This window comes from Benincasa hispida, chromosome 11, assembly GCF_027475165.1.
Source record: "Benincasa hispida cultivar pf3 chromosome 11, pf3_genome.v1.1, whole genome shotgun sequence".
In the NCBI taxonomy this organism is placed as follows: domain Eukaryota; kingdom Viridiplantae; phylum Streptophyta; class Magnoliopsida; order Cucurbitales; family Cucurbitaceae; genus Benincasa; species Benincasa hispida.
The window spans coordinates 73,110,030-73,121,497 of record NC_143488.1 but is presented as its reverse complement, the minus strand read 5'-3'; positions in this window follow the sequence as shown (position 1 = coordinate 73,121,497).

Below are 11,468 nucleotides of genomic sequence, written 5' to 3'. Positions count from 1 at the left end.
GCGGTACGCTACCCTCCAAAGTGCCCACCATATGGTGAGTCGTGACATTGCGATAATATAAGTTGTTAAGCATCATTTGATACGCATAATCAAAAATTTTGGTATGCCCATCTTTTATACAGATTCGGCTTATCCCAATAATAATGTCTGCATTCATGTTTGAGCTTCTTTTGTTAGTGGTAGGTGTAATCTTCAGGAAATTACTCGCAAACCAAATAATTGACTATGTTCGCATAGTAGGGAAATTCTTCTATATGGAACAGCTGCTCATCCAGGAATACGACACTTATCTCAGACTCATTGCGGTCAACCTCAAGATTTTCCAGTCTAGACAAGTGATCCGCAACTTGATTCTCTGTCCTCTTCCGATCGATTATTTCTATATCAAATTCTTGAAGGAGGAGAATCCACCTGATCAGCCTCGGCTTTGCGTCCTTCTTTGCCATTAAGTACTTTATTGTCGAATGATCAGTATGGATGAGTACCTTTGTTCCTAACAGATATGCCCGAAATTTCTCCAACGCAAAAATTACCTCCAAGAGCTCTTTCTTTGTAGTGGTATAATTTGTCTGAGTAGGATTTAATGTTTTACTCGCATATGCGATGGGATGCAAGATTGTTTTTCTCTTTTGCTCTCTAAAGCTACTCCTATCGCATACCCGCTTGCATCGCACATAATTTCAAAAGGAAATGTCCAGTCCGGCGCAATCAATACAGGTGCGGTAATCAGCGCATTCTTCAAAACTCAAAATGCATTGAGGCAGTTGTTGTCAAATTCAAATTTTCTGTCAACCTCTATCAACGCACTTAGTGGTCGTGCTATTTTTGAAAAATCTTTGACAAAGCGTCTGTAGAATCCAGCATACCCCAAAAAGCTTCGCACAGCCTTTACGCTTGTTGGAGGTGGAAGTTTTTCAATTGCTTCGATTTTTGCTTTGTCCACCTCCAACCCATCCCGGGAAACCTTGTGTCCCAACACTATGCCCTCCTTCACCATGAAATGACATTTTTCCCAGTTGAGCACCAGATTCGTCTCTTCACATCTCTTCAGTATCTTCTCCAAGTTGGCTAGACAGACTTTATAGGTGCTCCCATAAACAGAGAAGTCGTCCATAAATATTTCAACAGAGTTCTCAAGATAATCTGAAAAGATGGCCATCATGCACCTTTGGAACGTGCTTGGCACATTGCAAAGGCCAAACGGCATGCGGGAATGTGGTCTTGTCTTGATCTTCTGGAGCTATCATAATCTGGATTTACCCGGCATAACCATCCAAGAAACAGTAAAAATCATTTCCAGCTAGACGGTCTAGCATTTGGTCGATGAATGGCAGAGGGAAATGATCTTTCTTTGTGGCTGCATTCAGCTTGCGGTAGTCCATGCAAATGCGCCATCCAGTGATGGTCCTTTGCGGTATTAATTTGTTGTTTTCATTCGGGACTACCGTCATGTCGCCCTTCTTCAGCACACACTGCACAGGGCTGACCCACGTGCTATCTGCTATAGGATAGATAATGCCCGCATCTAGCCATTTAATGATCTCCTTCTTGACGACTTCTTTCATCGCAGGGTTGAGTCTGCGTTGATGTTCAATCATTGCTTTGTGGTCATCTTCAAGACTAATGCGGTGCATGCAGTACATAGGGTTAATTCCTCTAATGTCGGCAAGCATCCAGTAAATTGCTCGCACATGTTTCCTGAGAATGCTCATCAACGAATTCTCCTGGTCTTCGTTGAGCGCAGAGGAAATAATAACTGGCAACTTCTCATTCTACCCCAAAAATGTGTTCTTCAAATGGGTTGGTAGGGTCTTCAATTCAAGTGTCAGTGGCTTCACTAGGGAAAGTTGCGTTGTTTTTCTTTCTTTCTTTCTTTTTTTTGTTGGCTCTTCTTCTTGCTTTGCGATAATTTCTTCTTCCTTGCTTTTTTTTGTTATGATCGCATTACAGGCAGCAACGGATGCGCTGGCATCCTCTTCTTCATTTTCTTCATCAAACTTTTCTTCTTCAATCACATTCTGGTCATCATCTGAGTCATGCAAGTCTTCCTCATCCGGAAACTTCATGGCACGAATTATGTTAAACTTGAGCTTCTGTCCATTGATGCTCAAAGTGATTTCCCCTTTATGCACATCAATTTGAGCATGACCCGTTGATAGAAAAGGTCGCCCCAGAATGATGGGTACATCTTTGTCAGCCTCATAGTCCAATATGATGAAGTCAGCTGTTAGGATAAACTTATCAATGGTTATCAGCACATCCTTCACTTTTCCCTCTAGATGCACCAGAGATCTATTGGCCAGTTAGAGAGTCGCTATTGTGGCACAAGTTGCCCCACGTTCAGCTGTCTAAAGATTGACAGAGGCATCAAATTTATGCTGGCTCCCAGGTCACATAGGGCTTGCCCGATGTATAGTCCTCCTATAGAGCAAGGAATGGTAAAGCTCCCAGGATCGCTCATCTTCAGTGGAATTATTGATTTGGAACGTTACGTTAATGCCACCGTGGCAAATTTTCAAGCTCCCCTCTTCTTAGTTACCATATCCTTCAGAAACTTGGCGTAGGCAGGCATTTCCTCAATCGCTTCACTAAAAGAAATATTAACATGTAATTTTTTTAACATAGATAAGAAGCATTTGTACTCTACCTCTTCGTTCTTTTTCTTCCTTAGTCTCTCCAGAAAAGGGGGTAACTGAACTTTTACGATTCCCGTTTCAGTTGGCTTTGAGGTCAACGCAACCTTCCGTTCTACTGCTTCTTTTTCTCTTTCTTCTTCTTACGTCACCGCAATCTCAGGTTCAGCCGTAATGGAAGTTATCCGACTAAGCTCCTTCTTTTCTCCCTCTACAGTCATCCCACTTCGCAATTTCATAACCTGGCATTGCTCTTTACCTGATCTCCCGGGTTGTGTGGAAGTTCAGTTGAACTTGGCAGAGCCCCTTGCGGTCTACTCTTTAGCTCACTCGTAATCTGACCCATATGTAATTCTAGATTGTGGATGGACGTAGCCTGACTTTGAAGCACCGTTTCATTTTTCTCTATGTACTGCTTCAATTTTTCTCTATGTACTGCTTCAATAGGCTTTCCAAAGAAGAGGATTACGGTGGTTGTGATCTACTTACTTGATTGCTCGTTTGACCTTTATTGCGTGGGAAGAATCCTGGCGGCCCTTCTTTCTGTGCCACAGATTGGAAATTCTATTTTTGATTCTTTCAAGCAAAATTAGGGTGGTTTCTCCACCCGGGGTTGTAGGTGTTCGAAAAGAGGTTATTCTTTACAAAGTAAACAGATTGTGGATTTTGTGGGCAATCTTCCATCGCATGCCCATCACCGCAAGTCGCACACCTTGCGGTGTTTTGACTGATTGCGTTGATTTGCCCATTTTACGATGTTGAGCTGCTGATCGCAATTCCTTGTATTAAGTTCATCACTGCGGTCATCTGGTTTTGTAGTGAAGCAATAGCACCATTACTTGCGTCATTGTCTTTAAGTCTCAATCTCTGGTCACTCTCTCTCCAATCTTCATGGTTCTTAGAGATGCGATCCAAGATATTCTTCGCCTCGTCATACGTTTTATCAAGCAGACCACCAACGGCTGCCACATTGGCAGTGGTCTACGAAGGGGAATTCAATCCTTGGTAGAAAATCTCCATTTGTAGGCAGTCTGGTAAGCCATTAAGTGGACAGTCTCTTACCAGTCACTTGAACTTCGCCCAGGCATCGCTGAGCGATTCATCATCTTCTTGTTCAAAATTTGTTATTAATTTCCTTCTCCAAGCATTCTCGGTTGGTGGGAAATACTTCTTCATAAACTTTTCCACTACCTGTTCCCACGAAGTTATCTCTCCCGGTTCGAGAGAATATGGCCATTTCCTCGCCTGATCACACAAAGAAAAGGGAAATATAGTTATTTAAACTTCTTCGGTTGAGATATTTGGGAACAAAAAAGTGTTGCAGATTTCTATGAAGCTCCAGAGGTAGGCGTGCGGGTCTTCGCCACACCTTCCTCCAAACTGCCCAGTAGCCTAGATCGTCTGCAACATTACCGGCTTCATTTCAAACCTCGATCCATCTAACGCCGGCCTCATGATTCCTGGAGAGAGATCGTAGAGGTTAGGTGACGCATAGTCCCGAATGGATTTATTGCAATCATTCGCCAGAAAGATGGGGTTGGCCATTATATTATTCGCATTCGCGGCCCTTTCTGCCCGTTGTTCCGCCATTCTTGGTGTTCTCTCTTGTTGTTGTTGGCATTCTCTTAATCTTCTTCTGAATGTCCTCTCAATCTCCGGGTCGTAATTCGCCAGAGATTGAAAGTCTGCAAAGAAATAAAAAAAAAATTACCGTTAGCACTCTATTTTGCCGAAGTCCCCAGCAACGGTGCCAAAAACTTGATGCTTAATTTTATGAAGTGGAAATGTGGATGATATGTGTTAATGAAATTGTGTTGTGCACTCAAGTTTCCTCAGCAGAATCCAAGTGTAAATTCCCTGAGTTTTCTGGTAAGTTCAGGGTCAAACACAGGGACTTGTGAAAACAGATTGCATTGGTAATTTTTTATGAAGACTTAGCGGTAACCGGATAAATAAATAAAGTATTGGGAGTGTTGTTTGCGTCGATGAAAAATAAACAAATGTGGCGAAGTTCAAAAAGAGTTGATAAACGGGAAATGCGATGAGTATGCGGTGAACAGGTTGAGAAAAGTTTCGGCTAACACTTCCTAGGATGCATTCATGTTATGCGATCATGCAACATGCATACAACAGTAAACCACCTCTCGGTGCGAATGCCACGGCTTCTAAGGCTAGAACGCATGCGATATATGCGCTAAGTCTATAGGACCTACACATAAGCCTCTATTCTTATTTATGTGATGACGAAATGACACACACACAAATAAGGCGACCACATAATATCACTCCCATCTCTAGGATACATGCGATGCAGGTTGACAAACAGAGCTTATCTCTATGTCCCTATCTCTTGTTTATGCAGTTCTAATCTTGCTCTCTCGAGTCCAGATTCTAACCTAGCTCTCTCGAGTCATTAGGTTCTTTCTTTAGACTCTCTCTCGAGTAGCTCTAAAGGGTATTTTGCACAACATAAAATAAGACAATCGCAAGCAATGAACTTCCTAGGTCATGTTAGCTTAGTTTTTCTTAACCCTTCGACTAGTTTAGCTACTCATGCGTGCTAAGAGAGTGAACAGATGTAGAAATAGAACTTCCATTGTATAAATATGAAGATTAAGTACAAAAGAATAATGCAAGTATAGAATAAAGGGCCTGGAAGCAATCTCTTGCTACTCAGGCTTTTACACTGATTTCTACTCTTACTCAAAATATAATCTCGCTCTCGCGAGAGTCGGCCCGCTCTTTGCTTCTTCGCCTCAAGGTTCTCTTTCGAGTTGCCCAGAACGATCTCCGCCGTCACCACTCTTCTCTTGCTCTGCCTTAAAACAAAAGGAAAACTATGCACAAAGACGAGCGAACTGAAGTATGAAATCACTAACTGCTGAACTGATTCACCCCTTTTCTGAAGAATGCCCTTGGTATTTATAGAGCATCCAAGATGAAAAGTGGCTTCTCTCTCATGATTGTACAGATGGGACAGCTTTAATTCCTGACTGATGCGCCGAATAATTGTCACTGAAAAGCTGAATATACTTGTGATCGTTATTGGCTGTCAACTTAATTCGGATTCGACTGCCATCAGCTTTCTGTACCATCGAAATTGATTAGCCTTTCACTCAGATGCACCCACCATGTTGCGTTGACCAAGTCACGACGATCCTTCTCGGGCGAATATTTGTGAGCACGATCATCGCAAAACCTTGCGGTGAAATTGCACTCGACCAATGATTTTTTATGATCGCAATTCTTGAATTGCGTCAAAGCATATTCTGCATAAAAATACTAAAATCAACTGTTCCTATGCGATGAACGCATGCGACCTCAATATTATGAAATTGATGCTTGATAGACGCAATTTAACATGTTTTATCAATGGCTACCTAGACTGCAACTTAGACTGCAACTCACAAACGCTCAAACACAGCGACTGCAACACAGCACGATCACAACGACCACCACACGAACACCGCAAACTCAACAAATGGCCTCCAAAAAACCTCAAACTATGTCGAATTGAGTACGACATCACCACAATGGCTACCTTGGTATTCTAGGTGTGAGAATCCAGAAGTGTGGGCTCTGTGTGAACTTAGTTAGAGGACGAGACCGGAGGAAAAAAAATCGTATAAATGATTGAGCAAGTGGGAGATGACAAAGTCCATCGTATAAACGATGATCAATCGTTTAGAAAAAGCTCCACGATCGTATAGCAAATGCTCTGCGGTCGTTTAACAAATGGCCAACTGAGTGAACTATCGTATAGTATCACTCCATGATCGTTTAGTCTCTCTTTAGCTATCGTTTAGTAAATCTAATCCACTTGATAGCCTTTCCGTGAATCTCTCCGAGAATGGAAAATCTCAATTCTCATTTAATTTAAAATTAGGAAAACATTTTTCCTTTTATCTCACGGTTACCATGAAACCACCAATAACCTCCCACTCAATTGGTTATTAGAAAAAAAGATATAATTATCCAATAATTAATATTATTATAAATATATATGATAACCAACTTACCATACTATATTTATAACCTATAGTTTTATCATATATAGTCTCATTTACATTAATCCTCCATTTGATGTATCCCATACATCACACCGATCATATCATATATAATCAAATTTCCTCTTATCAATTTGAACATTTCAAATCAACACTATGAACTGATTCTCAACTTGAATCCATTGAGCTACCAAGGGGAATTTATGGACCTATAGCTCAAAGCTCCAACAGTACGTGAATAACTGACTAAACTCTTTAGTCACGGGATCCACCATCCGTTATCTGCCAGGCACTCCACTAAAGACCGATAACTGAACTCTCCTTACCACAGATATATTATGTGTCCATATCAACGAATCAACGGTACGATAACCCTTCACAGATCGCTCGTAAGTACAGCTGGACCAATAACCATTATGCCCCTGTAGTTACATCTAACTCCTTAAGTACCACTGATCCCTCTAATAAACATAAGTCATAGTTCTTTATGACTGAGTCCTCTCTTCCAAAGAGAAGTTGTGGCCACTATGTTTAAGACCCTGAATCAGCCCTTAAGGGAGCAATCTATCTACTTACCCCTGCTTTAGGGAAGGAGTGAATTCCATCTTGTGTAACTGAGTTTCCAGCTCCCAAATCAGACAAATCCCTAAAAAGGTATGCATGTTGAGTTGGCAATCTAGCCACTCTCACTTATACTAATCAAAGGACCACCCTTAAAGGCAGAAGTTCCCAAAACACTCAGGATTAAGGTCACGTCACCTATGGTCATTTAAGTAAGATGTAAGTCTCAAGTATCAATTTTGTTATATACAGAGACAAGTCATCTCATGGTCTGGTCTTATACAAACTCTTTGTATAGGATACCCCCGCTCGCATGTCTCCACATGAATGGTCAGGATCTACCATCTGTAGTAGTTCACAACACTTGCAAACCTCTACAAAGCGGGCTGAATCTGTAGTGTTACGAGGATCAGGTATCCCTTCTTAATCCTTATACTACAGACCTATTTAGGTTATCACTTAAGGCATGATCCACTCGTATATCTCATATACATGCTTAAGTTTACATACAATAACCAAGGAGCTTTGTTTATTGGATATGAGTAAATGTCAAATAAAATAACTCTTATTTTATTTATAATAATATGTATATATTACAAACTACGAGACTCTGGGAGAATTAGGACACCAATCTCAACATCTATACCGAATACAAACCGCTTTGGAAGAGGCTGATACTAGCCATATACAAACAATCCTTCATAAGGGATATTCAAACGACGAGCAAATACAGCAGCATGAAGTCTCCTTGAAGATCCATCACAAAAGGCCTTGAGTGGTTTAAAGCCAATATTTTTTTAAGGTAAACAATAAAGAACAAACCTTTTTTTTGGAGAGGTTTATGGCATGACAAAAGTTCATTAGCTGACAGCTTCCTCACACTTTTATTGTGTCACAAATCCCAAATAGCTCCATAAAGGAAGTTTGGAACAATGAGAGAAAGGATTGGGATATTCAGTCTAGAAGACGTCTTCGAGATAGAGATATTATGCAGTGGAACATTGCGAAGAAAACCTTCTCAGTACCAAATGATGACAGAGTCATGGACCAACCCAATTGAAACTTGCCATAAATTAAAATTCAGGATTTCTTCGATAGAGGAAGCTATGTGCCTCCCAACACCAAGGGATGAACCTTCCTTTAAGCCGACCATCTATAAGAACTTGTGGAAGTCCAACATTCTTTGAAAATGCAAATTTTTCTTTTGGACACTCTCACTCAAAAGCATCAATACGATGGAGGTGCTAAAGAAAAAAACTCTTAAGCTCCTCTCTCAATCCTAATTAGTGCCCACTTTGCAAGAACCATGATAAAAATATGGAACATTTATTTATCTGTTGTAGAGTTGCTTCGAACTTATAGGCCATGATGGCTAGTCATATGAGGTGGCACACAACATAAGTAAGTCCATCCAAACACTTTGCAAAATACCTATGCTTCGATCAAACAAACCATCAAAAGAAATGTCAACACCTTGATTGTTATGTTATCGACCCTTTGGATTGAACGGAATAATCGTACTTTCAAAGACACAAGCAAAAATATTGCAAATCTATGGGAAGATGTTTGCACCCTCGTGAGTTGTTGGTCACACAGGTTAAACCTCTCATCGCCCTCAATTTGAATGTTTTTTGTAATACACAATATATTGATTAACTCTCATAAGGAATCTAAATTTCCTTGTCTTCTAGTCCCTCTTGTAAGTTTAACTATATTGGGTTTTTTTTTTTTTTTTTGCCATTAATATAGTAGACTTAGTAAAAACCAAACATTGAATTTAGATGATAAGTGAATAGCAAAATTTTTCTTAGGACTATTTTTCTAATTTTTCATAAAGTAGCATTTAAGATTTCTAATAGGCCTACTGAAGTTGATATCTACAACTAGATCTAAGTTTCATACCATTTGTATTCGCATTACTTTACAGATATGCATCTTTTATATAATTTGTAACTAAAATGGGTAACATGTTTTTCATGACGTTGCACCATTTTAGATATTATGATGATTTATAAATTGAGACATATATGTTTTTCATTAATATCTATGGATTTTTTAACTGTCCATATATATAGTTATGTGTGATATAAGGCACACTCATGGTAAAATTGCATTACTTTATATGCATCACTTGTGTGTGATGTAATTACTTCCCTTCCCTATTGTGTTGTTATTTGAACGTTCTAGATGTAGAATAGTAATAAACATGGAAAGTCTTACAAATGAATAATAAAAATTATATATATATAGTAAATAGTGATATGTTGGTTCCTCCACTAATTTGATTTGTTGGACTTGTGAATATAAGACAAAGTGTGAAATGTCTTATTATAAGTTATTACATCAATTTTTTATTTTGTGACATTTCAAATCTCAAATCCGTCAACCATATAAACTTAATTAACTTTTTGTCCATAGGTCAAAATATGACTCAATCATGATGTGATCATTATATATAACATGTCCTATATGGTAAGCATTTTCTTTTGGCTTTTTGTGATTTGAAAGTAAATGATATATATATATAGTTTATTAGGATGGGAATTCAATTTTATTGTTGTATATTTTATGACCCATGCATATGTAGATCACAATCAAAAGTAATCTAATATAAAGTTATATATTGTAGTTGTTTCTGTCATAAATTAAGTATCGGTGCAAAACCAGAATATAAAATTATCTAATTAATTTTCGCAAGTTGCAATTTTATAATATATGGTTTGCAAAATTTCAAATTACACCACTTAGAATTATTTAAAAGATATAGAAGAATAGTTTGCGAGCCAACTATTGTAAAGCTTTACACATTCACCAAATTAAACTTTTTTACTTGTTTATTTTTATGATTTAAATATTGAATTGCATTATTTAATTGAAATTTTAAGTGGCAACACAATCAATTTGTGTATTTAAGCCACAGTATTTGAGTCATGGTATTGAGCTTTGGAAATCAACTCTACCATAAATACGTATGTTAAATTCAAAAAAAATATATTATTTTATGATTTTAATTTGATTATTCCATTGACTTTAGAGGTAAAAATTAAGATTATTATTTATTTATTGCAAAAAAATTATCAAGAATAGTTAAAACATAATCACCTTGTAAAAGTTGCAACAAATTCTAAAAAGTTTTAATATTTATAGTGCATCTACATTTTAATATAAAAGTATAAATAGATGTTCGTATGGTTGAACTCAAAAAGTTAATCAATAATAATTTATATTATCAACTTAAAAAATTTAGTGGATATTATAACTAGTTTTATGATAAATAGATATAATATAAAACACATTTTGAACAACAACGTTTATAAATTAGAATTAGAATCCAATTTTTGTTTGTATTACTAAAAGTATATCAAAAACATGAAATATAACCACATTTTTATCGAATTCTTTATTTTCAAATTTTCTATTGTAACAAGGTTGTTGTTTGCTAGTAAAATGTGATACCTTTCAAATGAAGAAAAAAAAAAGGGCAAGTGGGTTCAAAAAGGAAAAGCAAATTACCATGGCTTCCACTAAGAAACACCATTAATTTTAATTTCAGGCTCTGAATCAAACCATGAATCCCATACAGTTTTGTCCCAGTTAACACTTAACAGCTTTGCACAAAGTATTAAATTAATAACTAACAACAAAAATTAATATAATGAAAGTATAAACCCTAACACTGCCCAAATTAGGATGTTATACTCTCTTTTCAGTCCATTAATCATGTTGGATTATTAAACTTAGTTATTAGAATTATTTATTTTGAATGGAGAAGTTGTTTGTTTTTAGATGAAAAGCTTTTTCTATCTCTTTACTCTCTTTTTCTTTGAGTTCTATGGAAATATGCTTTGTCCCCCATTGAAAGGTTGTGTCTTTTAAGAATACTCAAAGTAGTTGAAAACTTCTTTTTCACTATGTTTTTAGTTTTATGGAAGATGTTAATTCATGAATAGTTTCTTTTTTTTCTTTTTAATTCAGTTGGGTGCAGACTTGAAAGGGTTACAAGACGAGGATATGAATAGTGTCTATAATGAATTAAGAGCACATTCATCATCCTATAGTCGCAATGAATGTAAAATAATTCAAGCAAGTGGAGCCCACTTGATTACTTTCGTGGTTCTTTATACAACTCTTTAATCAGAAAGGAATTGTGGGACCCATATAATTACATCATTCCAATCAAACAATTTATTGAATCCTTTGTTGAATTACGGGACCCACACCGAATTTTTATATACTTTGTCCTTCTTTTGAATCTCTACACATTGGT